Raw genomic sequence first — 22,917 nt, 5'->3', positions numbered from 1 at the left:
AAGAGAAATTTGCACTATAAAGGAAAGCAAGGCAAGGGGGAGATGGATATGTTTGAAAAGAAAAGAAGGCAAAGAAAAAAAGATTGAAAACAAACAAGCACTAGGGAGAATAATAGAATTACACATGAATCAAAATTGAATGAAAGCAAAGATGAAAAGGAAGGAAAGAAGGAATTGTACAGGTTGCAAATGAAATAAAGAAAATGATACATCAGAACAAAACAAAAGAAAAAGATTGGACAGGAAAGAAAGGAAAGGTAGATGGAGGGAAAGATAACCCTCAAAAGAAACAAAGAACAATTAGGCAGAAAGTAAGATTGAATAGGAAATGAAAGTTAGACAAGAGGAAACCCACAAAGATATGAAATTAGGGAGGAAAGGGAAAGTTAGGAGTTGCTGAAAATAAAAGAAGCAAAGATAGAAAAGAAAGAAAAAGATATAAGGGGCTGTTCACACATGCGCACGCGCTCAACCACTTTGTATAGAAGCTACAGCTGCTACTTGGTTGAGGAAAAAGGGAAAACAAATTTTATCTTTTCAAAGACACCATAGAATAGCCGCTGTGATCACTACATTTAGATCAAACGATCGGCCATGCGCTGAACGGATTCGTACTGTGCCGACTGCTTGTGTACAGTGCAGCATTTCAAGCAATTGAGATTTTCAGACACTTGAAAAAGTGCTAAAACTTATTCTATTCAACTTTGGAGGCTCATATAAAATTATTTCACTAGGTAAGTACAATTTGTAGGTTATTGGTACTGAATAACTAGGGTGAGCTTTTGCATGTTTGAAAATCATTTGATAAGGATGTGCGAAAGCACAAACTACGATGTAAATTACATAATATAGCACCCAGGAAGAGCCTAGTAGACTACCATTTAGGTACCACTGTTACCACACGCAGGTTAATGGATCATGTTTCTAGTCCAATTTAGGTTACGGTACCAATACTCAATAGGCTTCCAGTACAAAGCCCATTAGAATCTAAAACCCTACACACTTTGCTGTTTTAGAAGATGTAGTAGAGCTAGATCCTACTGAAGATGGAGGTACCACACTTTTCGAGGTAAATTCACAGTAATTTAAATTCATTTCAGAATAAAAATGTGGACCTCTCTCAGTCTCACTGATGTGTGTTCTAACGTTTAGAAAATGGTTCAATAATAGACATTTACAAGAAGTAGAACTAAGAAGTCTAGATGTAAAAGAGTGTCACTGTCAGCGTTGATGAGTTGACTTCTCTTTACTGTTTTTAGTGACAATACTCAGACTTACTATTACACGTAAATAGCCTGGCACCATCATCATACAGTAAATTTACAGACAGTTTCCCTAAAACAGTACTGTACCAACAACATGTGAAGAGAGTGTCTACTCATCCTTTCAATCACAATCACAATCAGTCACATTTTGCGGCAGCGCAGGTACCGATTCCACGACAAAATGTTTCCATGATACATTCCAAATACCCCAAATGTTTTCAATATGAGCGAAATACATACTCACCAACATGATAATTACTGCCTCCAGCTCGACTAGTATCGTTTTCGAAATATAGCTCGGGATCTCCAGCTGTGAAGTTTAGTTTCGCCTTTTTACGCTACGCATATTATTGACCTGTCCAATCATCTACCATACGCATGCTATGCACTGACACTTCACACCAATGTGACACACACAGTTACCGTACTATAACCGCGGCGCGGTGCATACGGTGCTAGTGGGTGCATGATGCCCTGGTGGCGGTGTCCGCCTCCATATATATCTCGCGCTCGCTACCGACCGCACACAGCCCCAAAACTCAACGCGCACTGCGCACGCACTTACGAGGCAGATTCGCAGAATACTAGTAGAGTCCTGTGCAAGTGGGCGGATTGTGATGCGTGCCCCTTGCTCCCCCACCTCCGATACACAGTACTCTGTACTATGTGTACTAGTACGTTCGTTGACGGCGCTTGTCATCGTCTGCTACGAGAGTTCACTGCAGTATTAAAAGTAGATGCCTACTCTAAATCTACAAAGAAACAGCACTTGCACTGACTATCTGTACACATAATCATGGCTGCACCATATTATTCCAGGTTTGACACTAACATTTTTCTCCGACGGCCCATTCGGGCCTCTGAAATCTTTAAATATGAAATGCTGATGGCCCAAAATAAAAAGACTTGTGCTTTGTATATAATTCTCTTTGAATATTTGATGCCCGATCAGGCCACCAAGGAGATTTAGTGGCCTCGCATCAACTTTTAGTGGCCCTCGGCCACCGGGCCACTGCTAATGTTGGACCACTGCTAATGTTGAGCCCTGGACTGTAGGTCTCATTACTGAAAATAATTTTCCATACACACAGGTAAGACTTTCGATTTGGAAATGTTTTATTTGCAGGATCTAAATTTGCAGGGTGTGGGGAGGTCTGCTCGAACTGTGCTTTTTCATATTTTGCTGAATGAACGAACGAACAAACAAATTAATCAATTGATTAAACAAATATGATGGAATTGTAGGGATGAATATACACAACCCTGCTTCTCTTGAGATCATCAAATAGCTGCTGAGACCCTATCTACTCACCAGCTTCAAGATGACGTAAAGAAACTCTTGTGGATAGAACAAGATGATCAGAGGGCTATAGATTGGTTGGTGCAGCTGCCTCAGTCAGTAAAGAGAAAGTGTGTACAGGAGTTTTGTGTGGGCCTGCATGCATTTGTAGGATGGGTTGTTTGGAGGGTGGTAACTGTCCATATATATCTTTAATTTCACATCAAAGAGCCCTTTTCAGGTGAATTCTCTCTTTACCAATTTAAGATACTTTTTTTTTGTTTTCAGTGATATTTTTATTAATTCCATTTCCTTTGAGAATATAACAATTAAAAAAAAAATTACACACATTCTACATAACATCTGTCATAAATCATATAGATATTCCTACAGTTATGAGACATAATCCATAATCCATAAAACAAGAATAATCATTCAATTCATTTTAAGGCAGATATCAAACAGAAGAGAGGAAATAGAATGAATTATCCGATCATTCCTTTTTAACTACAAAACAAACAAGCAGAATTCATATATGCAATTGTGAGCAATTTAGCCAAACACTAAAAAAACAGGAAATGAAATTTCTATTATATCAAAAGAACGATGACAACAACAACATAAACCACCCTCATTCCCACCTTTCCACCATACCCAACCCTCAACTACTCATAACTTTTAACTTTAAACCCTCCCCCCCCCCAAAAAAAAAAAAAAAAAAAAAACGTCCTTCTCATCTCTAAACCACCTCCCCACCCTCTACACCACATCCACCTCCTTACCCGAGACAGACACTCCCTCTCATCCACCTCTCATCTCATCCACCTTCCACCTCATCCACCTCTCATCTCATCCACCTTCCATCCACCCACCCATTTACACACCTACCCTACACACACATCCGCTTAAACACACACACACACACACACATCCACTTAAACACACTTCCACACCCCCTGCACACACATTCACTCACCACAACACAGTTATTTCTGCTCGCATTCAGAACATAATAATTATGCTAATTATGCATACACACACACACACACACACTCACATACACACACACACACACACACACACACAATTATACACATAAGATATAATATATAGGTGTTGTCTGTAATTTCAAACAAATGTCATTCTCACAATGAGAATGTTACTGTAAAAGTGGAAATTTTCGCGGAGTTGAAATTTTTGCGCATTTCACTCAACCAGAAGCTAGCACGAAAATAAAAACACGGGAATATTTTTGCGTGCCATATGTTCCAGTAGTTGCTGTCTTTATTCTGTGGAATTAAAAACATGAGAAACTCTTCTTACCCTGCCAAGCACGAAAAATTAGTCGCGCAAAAATATCCACTTTTACAGTACTTATCAAAGACATGTATAACACACAGTTATGCAAATTTACACACCAATGACATTTGAATAGTATGGGCACTTTATTTCAGAGAGAGTGTAGTTCTCTTTTTCTTCAGCCTGTCTAAGTCTAAAACATACCCAATCATAATACATATATCATCAGACAGTTCGGATCTTTGTTATCAGGAATGTAATCATATGAAGAATTCTACTCTAAATCAATTTCTCAATCCTCATCTTAAAGAGCTTTAATAGATACCTGATACTTGATGAGGAAATAACATGACGTAATGAGATGCTTCCGATACTTTGAGAAGGAAAATGATCAATGCACATTCTGTTTTCCTTTCTTTTCATTCCTTTTTTTTGTGAGTGTGTGAAAATGTCACAATGAAATGAATGTAGTCTGAAAAAAAAAAATCATCTTTCAATTAAAAAAAATCATCTTTCAATTCATCCATCTAGAATTGTTTCTTTTATTCCATACCTACAAAAGTGCTTTTTTTTTCTCCAGGAGAACCATTACATATATTGTTGAGTAAAAAGATGTGTTTGCAATCACAAAATGGCATCAGAATTATCCTTTGCATCTATCCTCACACAATTAAACATTTCACTTTCAGCAAAATGTCTTCTTCATTTGATGCCTATGCTAAAATGCACAAGGTATTAAGATGATTAAGGCAACTGATGCCTAACAAAAACTTTCACACTGTAGACATTTTGGACAAACAAAACAGTAAGCCTTGTACATGCTTTACATGCATTTACAAAGCTATGTCTCCAAAATATAATTTAACTCCTGTGGAGCTGAAACATGTTACATCTCTATAAACACTTCATGGATAATCTACTAAAGTTAAATTCTTGGGAGAATACTGGTATATGACTCAGTGATGATATCAGCTAAGTTGCCAAGCTGGTCAAATCATCCACCATATAGAACATTGTATAAAATTGATGACAACACTAAAAATGATAAACTGAGTTCTATGACAATGTGGGACAGGCATCAATCATGATATATAAGATATTTATAATGATATTGGTGTGAAGTATATGCAACAACATTCAAAACAAACAGATTCCTACTGCAGAACACTGAGTTATGATCAACCATAAAACAACAAGGAAAAGTAGAAATTACGCGGTGCGTAATATATGTCCCCGCCGGAAGTAGCATTTAGTAGCAAAATGTACAATATAGGTAAAAAGATGAAGGTCAAAGGTCAAAGAAGTCAAAGGTCAAAATTCTATGTAGAAGTTTTGAAGCCCTCACCTAGTGCCATCACATAAAGCAAACGGAATCGAAATCGGGTTACAAATGGCGAAGGAGTAGCATTTTGTAGCCAATGTACAATATAGGTAAAAAAATCAAGGTCAAAGGTCAAAGAAGTCAAAGGTCAAAATTCTGTGTAGAAGCTTTGAAGCCCTCACCTAGTGCCATCACATAAAGCAAACGGAATCGAGATCGGGTTAGAAATGGCGAAGGAGTAGCATTTGGTAGCAAAATGTACAATACAGGTCAAAAATCAAGGTCAAAGGTCAAAGAAGTCAAAGGTCAAAATTCTGTGTAGAAGTTTTGAAGCCCTCACCTAGTGCCATCACATAAAGCAAACGGAATTGAAATCGGGTTACAAATGGCGAAGGAGTAGCATTTTGTAGCAAAATGTACAATATAGGTCAAAAATCAAGGTCAAAGGTCAAAGGTCAAAATTCTGCGTAGAAGTCTTGAAGCCCTCAATGAGTGCCATCACATAAAGCAAACGGAATCGAAATCGGGCTAGAAATGGCGAAGGAGTAGCATTTTGTAGCCAATGTACAATATAGGTCAAAAATCAAGGTCAAAGGTCAAAGAAGTCAAGGACAAAATTCTGTGTAGAAGTTTTGAAGCCCTCACCTAGTGCCATCACATACAGCAAACGGAATCGAAATCGGGTTAGAAATGGCGAAGGAGTAGCATTTTGTAGCAAAATGTACAATACGGGTCAAAAAATCAAGGTCAAAGGTCAAAGAAGTCAAAGGTCAAAATTCTGTGTAGAAGTTTTGAAGCCCTCCACTAGTGCCATCACATAAAGCAAACGGAATCGAAATCGGGTTAGAAATGGCGAAGGAGTAGCATTTTGTAGCAAAATGTACAATATGGGTCAAAGGTCAAGGTCAAAGGTCACAACTGAAATTCTGTGTAGAAGTTTCAAAGCTCCCATGTAGTGCTATCATATAAAGCAAACAGAATCAAAATTGGCTGATAAATGACAGAGAAGTAGCAAATTGAAGATTTTGATCACACACGGACGCACACACGGACGCACACACGGACGCACGGACGGACACACACACGGACACACACACGTACGGAGCCCGTTTCATAGTCCCCTGCTCGAACTCGTTCGGCGGGGACAAAAAACACTCAAAAATATCAACTCTGACCCTGACATAAATAAGGTGTGCAAGCATACATTTCTCCGTTCAATAATTTACTCCAGGATCACAATCTGGACATTCATATGACACTGCCAAGAACTCCTGATTTCATGAAAAAATTAGAGTCGCTATAAATATATGGCATATACAGTAACTTCACTATGCGTAGCCACACATATTCAAATCTCTAAGGATAGTCAGCATACACAATAAAAACATTTTATTATGTTTTGGCGGGGTTGTTTTTTTAGGTTGTAAAAGATGGAGATACATGTAATGAGGATATCTAGCACCAGAAGAGTTAATTTTACCAAGGATACCCTGCTCAATACATAAGTCTGCAACCAACTCTTCTACATGCCAGTTTGTTTTAACACAATTAGTCACAGTATGTGATATCAAGTACTGTGCTAGAGCTGACACAGGTGCTGTCTCCTACATATAGCGGCGCTAAACTGACCTCCAACAGCACCAATGAACACGGTTACGCAATTAAGCAATATGATCACAACTACTGATTCATGACACTTGTGTTATCTTCACACTACTACAATGTCCACAGGATCGCATGAAACGTGCTTGATGATAAGGTGTTTGCGTTTGGCTCAAGTCAAGTACGGTATGTTAAGATGATACCATGAGTGCTTTATATTAGACAGAAATTATAGTGATAAAGGATTTAAACGACACAAATTTTTTAACATATTCAAAATACAACGATCTGAAAGTTTGCTGCCTGGTATATATTTTCGCATGACTTGTGCCGACATGTATTCATGGAGATTAGTTGGGTCTCATATTACACATAGCAATTTCAAACACCACCATTGAACTTGATATGACCAATTTCAACAAAATATCCTTCCACGAAAGCCAGATGGGAGCTCAGTATAGCCGGTGTCGGAACATTGCCGGAGGGCTCGGTGAGCTGGGGGGCAGGGGAAGGGTAGGAGGGGGTGGAGGAAGGGCATATATCCGGCCCAGGGGGGAATCCCCAGAGCTGCTGTCACACTCCTCAAGATACTGCCATCGGCACCCTGCCCCAAATTTGTGGATCCTGTGGGGCTTGCCTAGGAGGATCGAGGAGTGGCCGTGACTGAGGGTCTGGGAAGACAGGTTGCTGGTAGAGGCACTGAGGAGGTCATAGTCCACTGGACGGGATTCAGGGTGGCCGAGACTGTCATGTCCGTCACTGAGATAGATGTAGTCCATGATGTCTACCATGGGCTTCTGAGGTAGAACCTGTACAATGATATCACATGTTCAAAGCAAAGAAAAATTTCTTTTAGCAAGTAATATAAAACATAAGCAAATCACAAGCTGCTGTTTGAGACATTTACCTTTATGCTGGACTTTATACAATATCTGCTTTAACTATCCAGAGAATATTTTTAAAACATGCAGAGTCAACAGCCAAGCAATATTTGATACAAAAACAACCTGATGCATCACTTGAGGCATTTCCAAGAACTGGATCCAGAAAAGAAATGTGATATGAAAGTCACATGAACAGTTTTATCACCTTGTTGTTAAAATAGGCATGTCTCTGAAAAGAGATGTTTTCATGCGGTTTCACTTTGATTGCAGTAGTTGGCTTTTGCCATAGATTTCACTAAAAACACTTGCATAAAAAAAAAGAGAAACAAAATGCGTTTCTGTGGAGATGATAAATGTAAAGTTATTCTAATGTGTTGATAACTCAGACCTGCCCATGCCAACCACTGCAAACTATGCATCTCCACTCCTCGGGTCACAGCGCAGTGAGAAGGCCTCCCAATCGACTCATGACAAAGTTGATAAATGCAACAACTTGAGAAACACAATATCTGAAAGGTGTTCGCAAATGCGTTTTGATAGTGCAGGGTATTGAAACGTGTTTCAAACATATGGGGGAGTTGATAAAAGCAGCCAATATCACATACCTGAGTCTCCACGTTGGGGAAGAAGTCCTCTTCAACCACTGTGTCCACCTGAGGCTGATGTTGCAAGGTGAGGGTGCATTCCTGGAAGAGATTGACACGCCCACTGCTGCCAGGGGCTGCAGGGGGAAGGTGGTGGGAGCTGGCTGCAGAGGGGCGTGAGTCCTGTCTTAGCGGGTACAAAGCAGTAGCTGCGGACTCGGCAAGGTCATGGGACCTGGGAACACCACCACCCTGTGGCATAAAAAAGAAAAGAAAAGGTGATTTTATCATAGATTGTACAGCTGCTACAAGCAGCTTGTGGAAACATGTGTTCTTGCTGATCAATAAATTATTGTTCTTTATCTGAAAACAAGAAAACATTCGGATATAAATATATGCAAGCGCATGCATACAAACATTCATATGTTCAATAATGACTTCATGAAAGAAAAGTGATAGATGTGTATACAATCATCAAAAAAAAAATAAATAAATGATGCATAAGTCTGTAATACAATTATTTCTTAGATACCAAGAAATATCGCTGGTACAGAAACATCTCCGACTTTGACAAGGCAATTGTCATAGAAAAAGTTAGAGCTTTGAAAATCATTCTTTACTGATGATAAATCTGATTGGTGCCTCAAAGCTAAAACGGTTTGTTTGAAATGGATGACATGAGAAAATGGCATTTATTATTTTCTGACTGCGCTATAAACTCAAATCAATGTTACAAAGCACTTGATTCACTTGCAAGGACATTGTGTCTCAGAAACAGATCATCAGACACAAAACAGAGTGATCAAGAAAGGTCAAAGAATATCTCAAACCAATCATAAAAAACATGACTTAGCAAGTGCTGAAATGGATACTGAACATCACACTATAAACAAAATACTTCAGCTTGAGAGAACCCATTCTTCATAGACAATACTTCAAAGGCCTTGACTGTTGACGAGATGAAATTAAAGTCTCAAAAAAATGTGTGTATGTAATGACTGTTATTGCTGTTAAGTGAAATTTCACGTGCATGCAAATCATGTGTCAAGTGTAATTCATATATTAACACTTTACACTTGAAATCTCCATCCAGCTTTTCACCAACTAGCACTTGATTCACGCCTATATTTGTGGTCATATTTCTTTACCATTCACCATAACTTAATTTTGAGGGGTGATATATGATACACAAGATTAAATCAAGCATGAAAGACATATCTTACATAATATTTCAATTTCAATCTCAATTTTATCATATTTCCCAATGAAAAAAAACAACAACAAAATGAAATGATACATGATATCCAGCTAGGATGCACAACTGGATAATAAAACATACAGAACATGGTGGTCAATCCATAAGAGTTTGAATTTAAGTATAAAGTGTACTGACCCGTGCGACATAATCTGAACGTTTAACCATGCTCCCTGGATGTGAGCTTCTACTAGTTGACCCTGATTTGGAGGTGGAAGTGCCTACAGAAGGAAAAAAAATGAAAAGAGAAAACTTAATGAAAGCAAAGAATCATACTCATAATCTTTATTTCAGAATTTTACTTGGTGGAAAGAGCTATGGCAATATGGCTGCACAGACTGGAATTCTGGTATTCTTGCCTGAATCAATTAGTTCATCAGTGTGCTCGTTCATTGAAGACTACAGCCTTTTAAATCTGTATCAGTCAACAAAGTCATAAAACAATTCAGACACTTAATCAAATTGCACCAAGTCACACTGGGCAGTACTGAGATACGTAACATGGCAAACGGCTGTTGTGGCATTTACGCTGTGCAGAATATTGGCGATACCTGAGTAATTGCTGAAGTCCATCTCTAAATTCTTTCTCACAGAGGAATGGTGCTTCGATGAAGGCACGATCTTTCTTGGTGTTTGGATGGCAGCACTGACAGAGGAGGTTCATTTAAAGAAGAGTGTTGTGTTATTCAAACACAAGGAAAGGATACCGTGCAGTTAGGAACATCAATTCATATAAGGCTTTCACTTATTGGAAATGATAATAATCATATTCATGTCAATGTAGGACATTATTTGTCAATCAGTTGCAATAAAAACACCTCAATGTAAGAATTTCATTAATTTGAATAAGGTTTTCACTGTGTTCCAGGTAAAATCAAACTAAGATGCTCAAGCAATTGGTCACATTTGTAATAGATCAAGATCTAATCAAACAGGTTACAAAGCAAAAACCTTTCTAGACAGATAAAATTACAATAACAAAGATTCTTACCTGTTGTGGTTCATAGCAAAGTTTCATGTGCAGTGTATACCAGCTGACCAGAATGGTAAATTATGTTGATATTACAGGAAGAATTCAATACAAATAAAAAGAATAGGGCACTATTGAACTGTGATATCTAAATATATATGTACTTTATATTCGAAGATATTCTTTAGCAAACAAAAATCAACATCTGAGTCTACATTACAATGTACATCTTATCATCAAACATACAAGCGGAAAGGGGCATATAAAACACTTCTAAGAATGGCCCCTTTCTAATGCTTGCAGTTGATTATGTATGGGTTGTGAAACAATCTACAGCATGACAAAATAATGAATTTTCTGAATGTGTTATGTTGTTACAAGACTTGGAATGATACAACGATGTATGTGAATAAACAATGAAAGATCATATAAAATGGATGACAAGAACAGTAATGCACTACGGCAACTTCATGTTGTGTTTCAGTGGCATGTTTATTTGTTTGTGTGCTTTTTTCAGCACTAAGTTATCACATCTGTACACACTTGTAAGAAATATGTTATACAGTGAAAGTATATTTACCTTGCTTTCTGTTTCTTCAACTGTTTCTGAAGAGCGTTCTTTACTTCTGCAAAATAGCCTTGAGATAAAGTGAAGAAATACGTGACACACACGGGTTTTTAAACAAAAAAGTGACATAAACAAATAAAAGACCGTATTGAACATTTTACTATCATTACATGCCAGCACATGTCCTGATAAGAAGGAACAATTGTGACTTATTCAATTTCATAAAACAAAATCCATTTCACAAACTTTCATGATCAATCCATATGATGGGAAAGTGAAAATTAAACACAATCATCTCCTTTTTTGTGTCTTGGATTCTTTTTCTCTTTCTTCATAATTATGTTTAAAATTCTGTTTTGGGTGAAATTATTGTTTGTTTTCAGTTATTTGCAGTTATGACTTCCTTAATAAAGATAAGGGAGTATTTTGCGTATATGTCCTCTTGGTTTGGTGGTTCTCTTTTCTTCTTAGTAGTGGTCTACATGAGGAACAATGCCCTCTTCAATTTGTAATTTGCTACACATGTGGATATATAATATGCAAGAGACTTGACATATATCTCACAGCAAGGAACTTTGCTTTCATGCCCTGTCAAAGTGACATTTGCTGCTTTGGGTGCACAAACACTAATTAATTTCTAAGCTAGGGCTTAAGTTGGGATGGGAGATGGTACACTTTAAATGTCACATCAGCACTAAGAATGAAGAATAGTTCATCTTACCTCTTCCAGGGAAGATGGTACTGAGACTGAATGATGAGTGTATCATATCAGCTGCCACCGATACTGGTGATAACTAATTTTATACGTCAGTGAAAGCAAAGAAATGTGAATCATTAAGTAACAAATGGTTGCTACATTAAGAGATCAGACGGAACTTACTGGGGCAAACCACATCTTTACAGAATCTTGTTGTAGTATGAATGGATGCAAAACTTTATTTCAGCTGAAGCAGCTCATTCTTTTCCATTTTTGCACTTTATTCCATCATTTGTTTAGATTTGCTTCTACTAATGATTTATTAACCCATGTGGTATAAACATTGATCAACTGCATTTTGCCATCCATCATTTGTTCAATTTCTTAAGCACAAACAGAATTCTTCAAAGTGGCAAACCCCGAATCATTGATATACAATGTACCTACAAAATTGGTTGCTATCTACTCTGGATATGAAAGAATTAGATAACGTTAAACAATAACCAATTTTATTTAAAGTTCATTCTGAAAACTAGGTCAATATAACCTTAAATGTCATTAAATGATTAGTTTAGTTGACATGAATGCATGACAAATTCAAAATCAAAAGTTAAATGAATGGCAGAGCATGAAATGCCCCTTTGACACATTTTTATTGATGATTTGTAAAAGCTAGAGCCTTGAAATTCTCGAGTATTTTCATATGTATGACCATCATTTCATTTTGACATGATTTGTTGTACTTGGTTTTATATTTGTATTCTATTGTTATTCTAATTTTTAATTCTATAAAGGTGGAACCCAAATTTCTTCACAGCTGCAAAGCAAATCACAGAATTTTTTATTTGCTACAGTGAAAACATGAGAGCGTAAAATCTCATAACTTCCTTGTTTTAGGTCAAATTTTGATGAAAGCGTCACCACTCAATCCATCATATTTCTACTTTTCTACTTACAAACTGCAACTGAACTGTGGTGCTGAATTCCATCTTAGTCTGATTACAAGTCTATTCAACTATAAATACAGGAAGAATACATGAAGACAACATCATACCTCGGGACTAGAACTGAATCTTGGGTTTACACTTTCTTCTACGTGCAGGCAGTCCGTTTCCATGGCAGCATCATGTTGATTACTAATCTTTGCACTTCCCACCTCCTTTACATGAGAGCTTGAAGAAAAGAGAAAAGGAAACATTTTTTTTTTTAATTCCTGAAAACTCTTTCTTGGTATTTCCATCTTAATCAATATTAAAAAAAAAAAAACTGTGGCAACTCGGTATACTTAACAAAATGAGACACATGCATTCAATAATTCAGACAAACATATTGGTATTTACCCTTTCAGAATCACTATCTTTGGATCCTATTGACAATGTACATAACGATACACATTACATATGAACTTACAGGGTTGACCAGAAACTCTTATGGTGGTACAAATTTCCACATACTTGTAAAAACACGAAACACATAACCTGAATGGGAAATGACACGTCCAGTATCATGATAATGATAATAATCATTATCATCCTAATCATCATCATCATCATCATTACAATCATCATCATCATCATCATTACAATCATCATAATCATCAACATCATCATTATCATCATCGTTGTGAGCATCATCATCACGATAATAATATTAATGTGGACCTCTTTATCCAAGGTAACTTCTGAAGTGCTGACACTGTTCAGTCAAGGAGTTCTGTCATGATTGCTAATACATCTAGGTCAAGCGGCACATTGTTGACACAGCATTGTGTCTATTAATGAATGCACATGGTGGGATCTGATTCGAAGGTCCTGGTGCTTATAATCCACAGCATTACCCCTGCACACCATGGTGCTCTGCAAAGTGAGACTACGCACACACCTGTGGGTGGCCGCTGGGACCGGTCTCCTGAGCTGAGCCTTGGGAGTGGACTGCCGTGCACTTCTTGTCTCGATCAAAACATCATCTAGTAAGAGGGGCGAGTCTGGGTTTGGAGCAGGTGGAATGTTGGCTTCGGAGACATCAAGGATGTGCTGTAAACCATCTCTGGCTGTACTTCTCACAGCAGGTGGGACTTGCACATCTTTGGTGGGATAAACATCACTTGCATTTTTTATCTTCATCTCAACTTGATGAAAACAACATTTCATTGGGGGCTGATACTGCTCCATTGTAGATTTCCAATTCTGCCCTCAGGTAAAATGCTTCTTCCATTTTTAGAGCGAAAGGAATAATTTGTCATGGTAATTCTAAAAATAAGGAAGTTCATCAACTAGAAAGTCTCCAATCGGAGAAGTTCCTTCTTTGAACAAAGGGAAGTAGATTGACTATAAACTGTACTTTACAATATCTGATGCACTGAACATTTGAAAGGACAAGGGAAGGTTCGTATTTCTACATCAGGTGCACAAGACTATGAATAATGTACATTGTAGGAATACAGTAGGTTCCTGTTGAGTCTTGTTGAATGTATATTCCAATTCGTGCACAAATTACTTTTATTTACTTTTTCTTTTTGCTGTACAATTTAACCATGAATAGCTTGCAGTACATTACTTCCCACAATATAATGTATTTGAAAGACATCTGTCTGAAAAAGGACATATGAACATGCCAACTGACTTCGATTTCAAAATGCACACACAGTGAGTCACTGTCTGTGAATTTTGAAATCAAAGTCATTTTGACATGTTCACTCTGCCACTGACAGATTAATCTATCCATAACACTTATTATATGATGCAATGTCTCTATGAAAACAGAACAAAATTAAAAGGGTTTTCAAACTTCTCACTTCTAATTTATAAGATCCATACTAAACAGAGGTAAAAATCAATAACTACAAATCTCCACTTAGGCTAATTTCACATGCATTCTACCAGGAAAAGATTTTGGAAGGCTGTGTAAAAGCAACCAGGGGCACTGTGTGAGAAAGCTATTTTCATATGCTAAGGACATCATTTTAATATGTTTTGTACTGTGCATTTGTAATCATAACAAAAAATAACCACTTTTTGTTGTTTGAACATGCAGAGGAATGAAAAACGCTTACCTCTTGAAATTTTGTCACTCTGCTTTGCCTTATTGTAAATGCCAAGATAGGTCTGTGATAAAGATATTAGATCAGCAGATATAATCATATTCAAATATTACGAGACCTGAAAACCATGCACCAACAGTGGTCACCAGCTGACAATATATCAAAGACATAACAGCATATCATGAAATCCTAAGGCAATTTGCAAACAAATTATCACCCTGCCATTAAACTGGATAGTCAATCTAAGAGAGGTAAAGAAATTATTATCTTCCACACTGTGTTGCAATTTATAGATCGATTAGAAACATACAGATTATCATTTATAGCTTTAACAAGTTTGCAAGCAAGTGATCACTTTTGAGCAACAGAGGGTTTAAAGTGAAAGACGTTTTATCACTCTGAATGCTAAACATTTACAAAGAACAGCAAGAAACAAGATAAAAGAGACAGTTCCAAATTACGTAGACATTATGCTAAGACTTCATCTGTTAAATTATGCCTAACTTCTAATATTGATTTTTAAGGCCTCCTGATGGTATGCTTATGTAACACCAATATGAATTATCTTTACTACTCGGTATCTGTTTATAATGTGTTCAGATATCTCCAGAATGCTCCTTTTCATAATGACACTGAAAACATTTAGAAAGATGTCATCAGAAATGGCCAAACAGAATGGTAGTTTTAATTGAGTACAATCAAATATTTGCTCAAACACAGGGGCTGCATAAGATGCAATTTTGGGAAGCTAGAAAAGAAGACCGTGCAACTCAACTTTACTCTCACGATCACATGAAAGAAGATGCCACACAAAGCATGTGCAAGGAGAGTTTGGATATTAATTTGTATTTTAGATCGGACCAGAACGTTGAAAGTCACAGTACTAACATTTTTTTTTGTTGTGTTTTTTCTTCAAAGAAAAGCAAATATCCTGCTTTAACATACTCCAATATCTGTTCGCATTTTATGAACACATGGCTGGAAGCATATTTTCAAAAACACATTTTTAATTTGCTCACTCATGTGATCATTCATGTTCAGCCAGTTTTTGTCGATTTAATCCTCACTATCAGTTTAGCACTCATTCTACCATAAATCAGATGAGATACTTACTGTAATCCTGCTCTGAGTGATAAATGAGCGGTTTGTGGGATCAGTCGCCATGGAGTTGTCTGCTTTGCTGGTCTATCAGGAAGATAAAGGCAACCACATAAACATCCTGAGAGATTAAGTGTACCAAAGCTTGTGGGAATGTACACACACTATGTGCAAATGCAGATTTCACCAATCATCAGCAACATTTTTTTTTCTTAATCTTTTTTTTTCTTTTGCAGACAGGAAAACCTTCAAGGTAGGTGATGAGATTGATATGGGATAGTTACAGCAAAAACTGTGTTAAAGAACACAGTCTGTTTCTAACGATTACCTAATACCCGTTAGTATGTTTTGTTCATGAAGATGTGAAAATTGGTCCAGTGCCCCCCCCCCCCCCCCCCCCCCCCCCCAAATGCCGTGAACAAACTTGAAACTACAGTTCCCAATGTACTTACAGCACTGTATTACAGAGCATGTTGGGTTGTACCAATAGTATATCAAAACATTATATGTGTGAATCTCAGGGCCTTAGAATGGCGAGCCACTTTCAAATTCCTTTGAACTTCTTGAGCACTGCACAGCATCCTCACTTATAGCTGTGATAACTCACACTCAGTGAACACTGAATTAATCCTTCAAGATTTTCAGCTTAATCTTTATAGGTGGCAGGTGTAAACACATAAATTATTATGGTTATAATTAATTCATTGGAACTTAAGAGTGTGTTTCACACATTGGCACAGCTTATACACTTGCAAATGTTGGAGTGTAGCAATGAACTTCCAATTTGGGGTGATTTCCTGATAGGAGTCAGTAAAAGCCCAGAATGTCATGAGTATTAATGCCACAGCAACAGAAATCTTTTGTGGAGCAGTTTACATGTAGAACTGAGACAGACTGATCATAATCTTTATGCTGGGATAAACACCACGCAGAGCGACAAAAACAATTCATAAACATACGGCTAAAAACAGACTTGTTTTGATCAATACCAGGCAAAAACCATCATTGTCAATTTCTGAATGCTGCTGAGAAGATCATCTTTTATTGTTAAGATTTCATGGTCTTTACTTTCTAATGCACAGGGGTCAAGATTATCTTTTCATACATCTCACACATCTAGAATTATGAGTACTATAAATGTGGTGAGAGCATCCAAGTACACTGCCAGTTTGCTGAGAATGAAAGGACACAAAGGAAACTAGAAATGTCACTATGCGACTGGTACACCTCCGCCATAATGCATGGTTCTCCGAATAGGTCTATAGCACAATGTCTTCACAATGTGCGATGACAGCTTCACATAACTGGCAAAATATTAAAATGACAGGTTTGTCACAAATGCATTGAGTGTTCACTATCCTTGCACTAGGTTTATTTGGATGAATGGCTATACTGTCTAAGAGTGCAGGTATTTGGGGATTTGAGGATTTGTACCCAACTTTTAACCCTTATATAAGTTTAAAGAAGAAGTGAAATTTAGCACTTTCCCTTGACCTTTGCCCTTTTGACCTTTGACCTTTAGGCAAGAAACTTCCAAGAGAATCTGTATTGGGTAATATATGCATACACTAGGTTTAAAAAAAATCCTGCAGGCATTGCATAGATACTGTGAGAGAAATAATGACATTTTAATGAATTGACCTTGACCTTTCATCCCTGACCTTTGACCCATGACCCCTAAATTCCCTACATGATCACTGCCAGTCAGTATATGCATATATACTAAGTTCCATGAAGATACCTTAAAATATTTGTGAGATATGGAGAAAAAAGTGAAATTTTAACATTTTCACTTGACCTTTGACCCTTGACCTTTGACCTCATGACCCAAAGCTCTCTCTGGGGAATCTTTATTTGGTAGTTCATGTATACACCAAGTTTCAAGAAAATACCTCCAGGCATTGCATAGATATAGGGGAAATAGTGAAATTTTGAGCATTTGACCTTGACCATCGACCTTGAGCATGTGCACCCAAAAGTTGATAGGCACAACTTCACCCACTCATATACATGTCAAGTTTCATTAGGATACCTCTAACAGTTTTTTAGATACGCTGTCCACAAAATTGATTACGGACGGAAGGACGGATGGACGGAAGGACGGACTACCCAAAAACATAATGCCTCCTGCGACACTTCGTGGCGGAGGCATAAAAAAGTGCTTGAACTTACAGTAGATATCTCCTTGGCTCTTCTGACGTGCTTCTGAAATTCATTATTCCAAGTGGATTTTGTCTGAAAGTTGTTTAAATGTGAATAGCAGATAAATAATGGAGGTTAGAAAGGTGTCATTATTCATTCAGTTCAATCAATTGCATGTATACTAGCCAATCCAACTACCAAGGTAATTCTTTTTAGGTTCAGGTAAACCCATTCATCCATTACTCAAGGATCTCTCCTGTTTGTTGTGTGCACAATGTTAAAAATTCTTTGAGAAAACAGTTTAGAATCAACATTTATGGCAATTGCTCAAGTTCATCTACATTATTGTTGTTTTACAATTGATGCAGATGCTGATATGGGTTATTCATCACAATTCACTGACAGATGAACACAAATTCTGATAAACACATGCTCAAATAGTTAGTACAGTTAAACTCGCCTAAGTCGACGTCGCATATGTCGAATAATCGCGCAAGTCGATGATTTTAAAAAGTCCTGATTTTTCCCCATTGACTTACGTGTATTAATTCACTCACAAGTCGAATTTTGTAAGTCGAATACTCGCCTAAGTCGATGAAATTCCAAGAACACTTTCAAGGAAAAACCATTGAATTCACTGTGCCTAAGTCGAATAAGATTTTATTGTGTAATAAATCACTGTCAAAACCAGGAGACGCCAGTTTTTGTTTACATAAGACCTAGCCCAACCAGACAGGTGACAAAAAAATGATCTAAAGTATCAAAATTCAAAGCGATCGCATGCAATCGTTGAACTCTCTTCGTGTTTGGAGATCCGCTGGTACAAGTTGTACAGCCCTGTCGCGCTACGTACGTACAGCGACTGGGCTGTGTATAGTATGTGTATGTTTGCAGTCTGCGCTGTGCAGTGGAGTGGTATGGAAGAAGCTGCTGAGTTTTAAAAGCGGAAAGTAGGGGGAAAGTTACGGGCACGGGTAAATCAAAATTACACCTCTACACGCATTTCAAGCCACGGTACGGTAAACTGGAATCAATCACTGCTCAAATATCGTTCATATTCACTTCCCCAAGGTTTAACAAGGATGTAAAGTAATCGGACCTGTGCCAATACTAATGCACTGTCCATGCAAAGTTAGCCACAGCCCTGCCGGGCGACCCGTGCTGCGGTAATGTGGCACACCTCTCCAGCTCTCGGCTCCAGAGTAGACAACATACATGTACATTATACATAATGTACGTGTGGTGTAACTGTAAGTCGATTTTTTTTCGACTTATGCACAAGTCGAAAATCGTCCAAGTCGATGTGTTTTGCTCAGTCCCGAGAAGATCGACTTATGCGAGTTTAACTGTAGTGACATGCCAATAAATTCTACACATCATGAAAATTCTCAAACCTGTCTTCCTTATAATCTCTTTTCATTTAACAATCAGTTGATTGTGGGCTGCATTGAGCAAGGGGACACTCACCTTCGCTTCCCTGTCTGTCTTCCTTTTCTTGTGCTCACCTCGGGATTTCCTCCTCTTCTTCTTTTGATGTGAGCACTTGGAAGCTGCATGGTGGTGATAAACTTCAGTCTCTCTTAATTTTTCCCTGACAGACATCCTGTGTGATTTGCTGTGAAGTTGCAGTAAGAGATATTATGCTGTGAGGAGAATTATTTTGCAGTGATGTCAAAGAGAGAAAAATTCCAAATGGAGGACACTTTGCTGTTTTCAAGCTTGGTAGTTTCTTTGCTGATATTCAAGCAGGCAAACAGAACTCTGTGTACTAGCACACAACTTATTGTGTTGCAAGATATGTAGAATGTGTACATTGTTTTTTCTTCTTGGCAAGATATGTCTTGTATACCTAAATTCTTTGTTGAAAAAGAAAACAAATAAGTGGAAGTAAATGACTAAGATTCACACTCACCTTTCTCCCAAGTGCGATGCTGAAGTTTTCCTTTCAACAGGAATACCAAGTATCTCCATATCTGACTCATCCATGTTGACTCATTTCATTGGAAGCACCTGATATCAAACTCAAACTAAGACAAAAAGGAGAGAACGATTATATATAAAACTAAGTAAACAAAATCTTCAGGAGCATAACTTTTCAAAACTCACACCTACTAAGAGCAACATCTGCCCTCTGTCAGTTTCAGAAATGTAAGGAGTGAAGACATACAAGAATTGTTTTGTCAACCAAAGCATTTTTTCAACTCCTTTGCTATTTGAAAATAAAAAACTGCTTGAAAAACTATATGACTGACATGAATGCATAGAAGTTGACAAAACGATAAATTTTTATGCATGTCAAATCAGCAAACACTATATAAAGGGTTGCTTCTGTTTCCTTCACTGCTTCAGATAGTGATATTCTTTTAAATGTGGAATTACCAATATGATATCACATATAAGGGGAAAAAATTACCTCTAAATCAATTGAAAATATGTAGATTTCATATTCATGCATATTTCAGACTCTTATTGTATCATCAATGTTGACAAGTCATGATAACATTAAAATCCTGAACTTATGTCTGCAAAGCTTACACTAACACAACAGCCATCTAGGGTAGATGTGGATGTATCTGTATAGGGGGATTGCTGTATTGAGTGTATATTTGTCAGTCTTTTGACCCAATCAACACTGTAAGAATGTGTTTTTTGACATCACTGGTTAAATTCTTGTTCTTCTAGAGACAGTCCACCAGAAATCCTTTGGCTTTGGTCCCAAAATATTTGTAATCATGCCCATCATCTCACTATCAAAGGACAGCATTTTCTTGGAAAATGTGTAATCTTCTTTTTGGCTTGATCTTGTGGAAAGGCTGAAATATTCCATGAGTTTTCTGTTGTCTATTGAATGCAATGTTTCATCAATTAATCATATGAATAGGGATTTGAAAGATTTCAGCAGTAAAGAAATATACAATGTACATTATTCATTGTTCTGAATCTGATTGAATCTCCTGCGGCCGTAACATGTTTTTATGTAACTATACACAGCCCAGTCGCTGTAAGTAGTTCGCACAGCGTATTAACAGCGTCTGGTTGGGCTAGTTTTTATGAAGACATAATGGATCAAACACATTTTAACATGCTCTAGGGGGCATCCACAATACTTTTTGTTGCAAGACATAAGCTCAGTCAGTTTGAGACCTACTAATACTATGTGAAGTAGGCCCCTATCATTTTTCTTCTTTAACGTTAGGATGGTAGCTGTCAATAAGCGTCATATAAAGAAATAGCATGCTACGTTCAGGCCTGCAGCAAACACAATGTGCATGCTGCAATGCAGGAGACCAGCAGAGTCAGTTCGGGAAACCCACTCACAAGGGGGGCCCCTCCTTATAAGTAACCCGTCCCCCTTATAAGTAACCCCGTCCCCCTTATAAGTAACCCCCGGGGCACCCCTTATAAGGAGTCTCCACGCTTTTTTGCAATGCAACACGAAAATGAAAGGACTGCGGCAATTCGCTTGATTATGTCCATAAAGCTTCACAAGTTTCCTAGTTACTCACGAAATTTGAGCAAAATCGGTTTGAGGCATCATATCTAAAATCATGGATTTAAATGCGATGTCAAACGACCCATGCAGACGTGGCGACTGAGTGGCAGTCGCCACGTCTGCACTCAAGCATTGCCGCGCCGCCGCGCATGGCGACACTCACGCCAGTAATCGCTCGCATTTCAGCATTCGCATGGGTCGTTTGACATCGCATTTAAATCCATGATTTTAGATATGATGCCTCAAACCGATTTTGCTCAAATTTCGTGAGTAACTAGGAAACTTGTGAAGCTTTATGGACATAATCAAGCGAATTGCCGCAGTCCTTTCATTTTCGCGTTGCATTGCAAAAAAGCGTGGAGACTCCTTATAAGGGGTGCCCCGGGGGTTACTTATAAGGGGGACGGGGTTACTTATAAGGGGGACGGGTTACTTATAAGGAGGGACCCCCCTTGTGAGTGGGTTTCCCGAACTGGAGTACAGAGAGTGGCCTACTCATGTCCATAAGGGGTCAAGAACAGTGAACTGTTGTTATCATTAGATTAAGAACTTTCTTTTAAGTTTTGCCATAATATGGACTTCTGAACTTTCCTTTCTTTTGAAATTCAATAATCTGCTCAATCTAGACTGCCTAACGTTAGTAGTACACTAGTAGACCCTAGCCAGGCTACTTGGTGCTGTAGATCCTCTGATCTGTGCCAACTGAGCTTTATCAAAAGTTTATTAGACCTCACTCTAGACCCATTTTCTTTCACTTTTGTGTGTCTTCAAAAATACACAATCAATTTACTTGTGTGATTCGGTTTAGGCCCTATGCATGAGATGACTAGTTCTACCTATAATACCGTGTAGAAAATAGGCCTTATTGCTAGCTCGCCATCAAATGTAACAGTAACACTCAACACTGGCACTAATAACCACCACTACGGCACTAGGCCCTAGTGGCAGTACTAGTACAGGCAGTACCTATGTCAGTAGAATCTAACGTTAAACGTTTCAGTCAGACTTATTTTTTGTGCCAGCCCGCCGATGCCAAATGGCATTTGATATGGTGAGTTACATGGTAAAGAACGTCTAAGCTAGCTAAAACTAAAACAGTCTATAGTAGGCCTAATGCCTTTTGTTTTAGACGCTGCTATAAAGTGTCAGTAATTCATTGGCAGTTTGCTATGTTCTTTTACTAACACAACAGTTAGTGTCTAACGTTACTAACGTAGGCCTACTGCCAGTAGTACTGGGCCGTACTATTAACTTTGCAACAGTAGTGAGTTAGATAATTTCACTTTCATACATACCGGTACATAGACTATAGTCTACTTTGTCTAGGGTTCTAACGGTTACATGGACTCTTATGAATGTACATGTACATTTGTATGTTCGCCAGATAGATGCTAGTGACTAAATGGTCATGCAGGTGGAC

The 22,917-nt window shown here is 37.9% G+C and overlaps 1 protein-coding gene across 1 annotated transcript in view; it reads right to left on the bottom strand.

Moving 5' to 3' along the window:
* Nucleotides 1-1,639, bottom strand: part of LOC139737515 (GTPase-activating protein and VPS9 domain-containing protein 1-like) — a 47,853-nt gene extending 46,214 nt beyond the window's left edge. The window contains exon 1 of the mRNA XM_071648185.1: nt 1,510-1,639. The gene's annotated coding sequence lies outside the window, so the exon portion shown is untranslated. The remainder of the gene's footprint in view (nt 1-1,509) is intronic.
* Between the last annotated feature and the right edge of the window lie 21,278 nt (nt 1,640-22,917).

This window comes from Diadema antillarum, unplaced genomic scaffold (genome assembly GCF_040938485.1).
Source record: "Diadema antillarum isolate AM-2024a unplaced genomic scaffold, OU_Dant_1.0 seq00000694_RagTag, whole genome shotgun sequence".
Taxonomy (NCBI): domain Eukaryota; kingdom Metazoa; phylum Echinodermata; class Echinoidea; order Diadematoida; family Diadematidae; genus Diadema; species Diadema antillarum.
The sequence above is the reverse complement of the archived record's forward strand: the minus strand, read 5'-3'. Positions and strand labels throughout refer to the sequence as shown.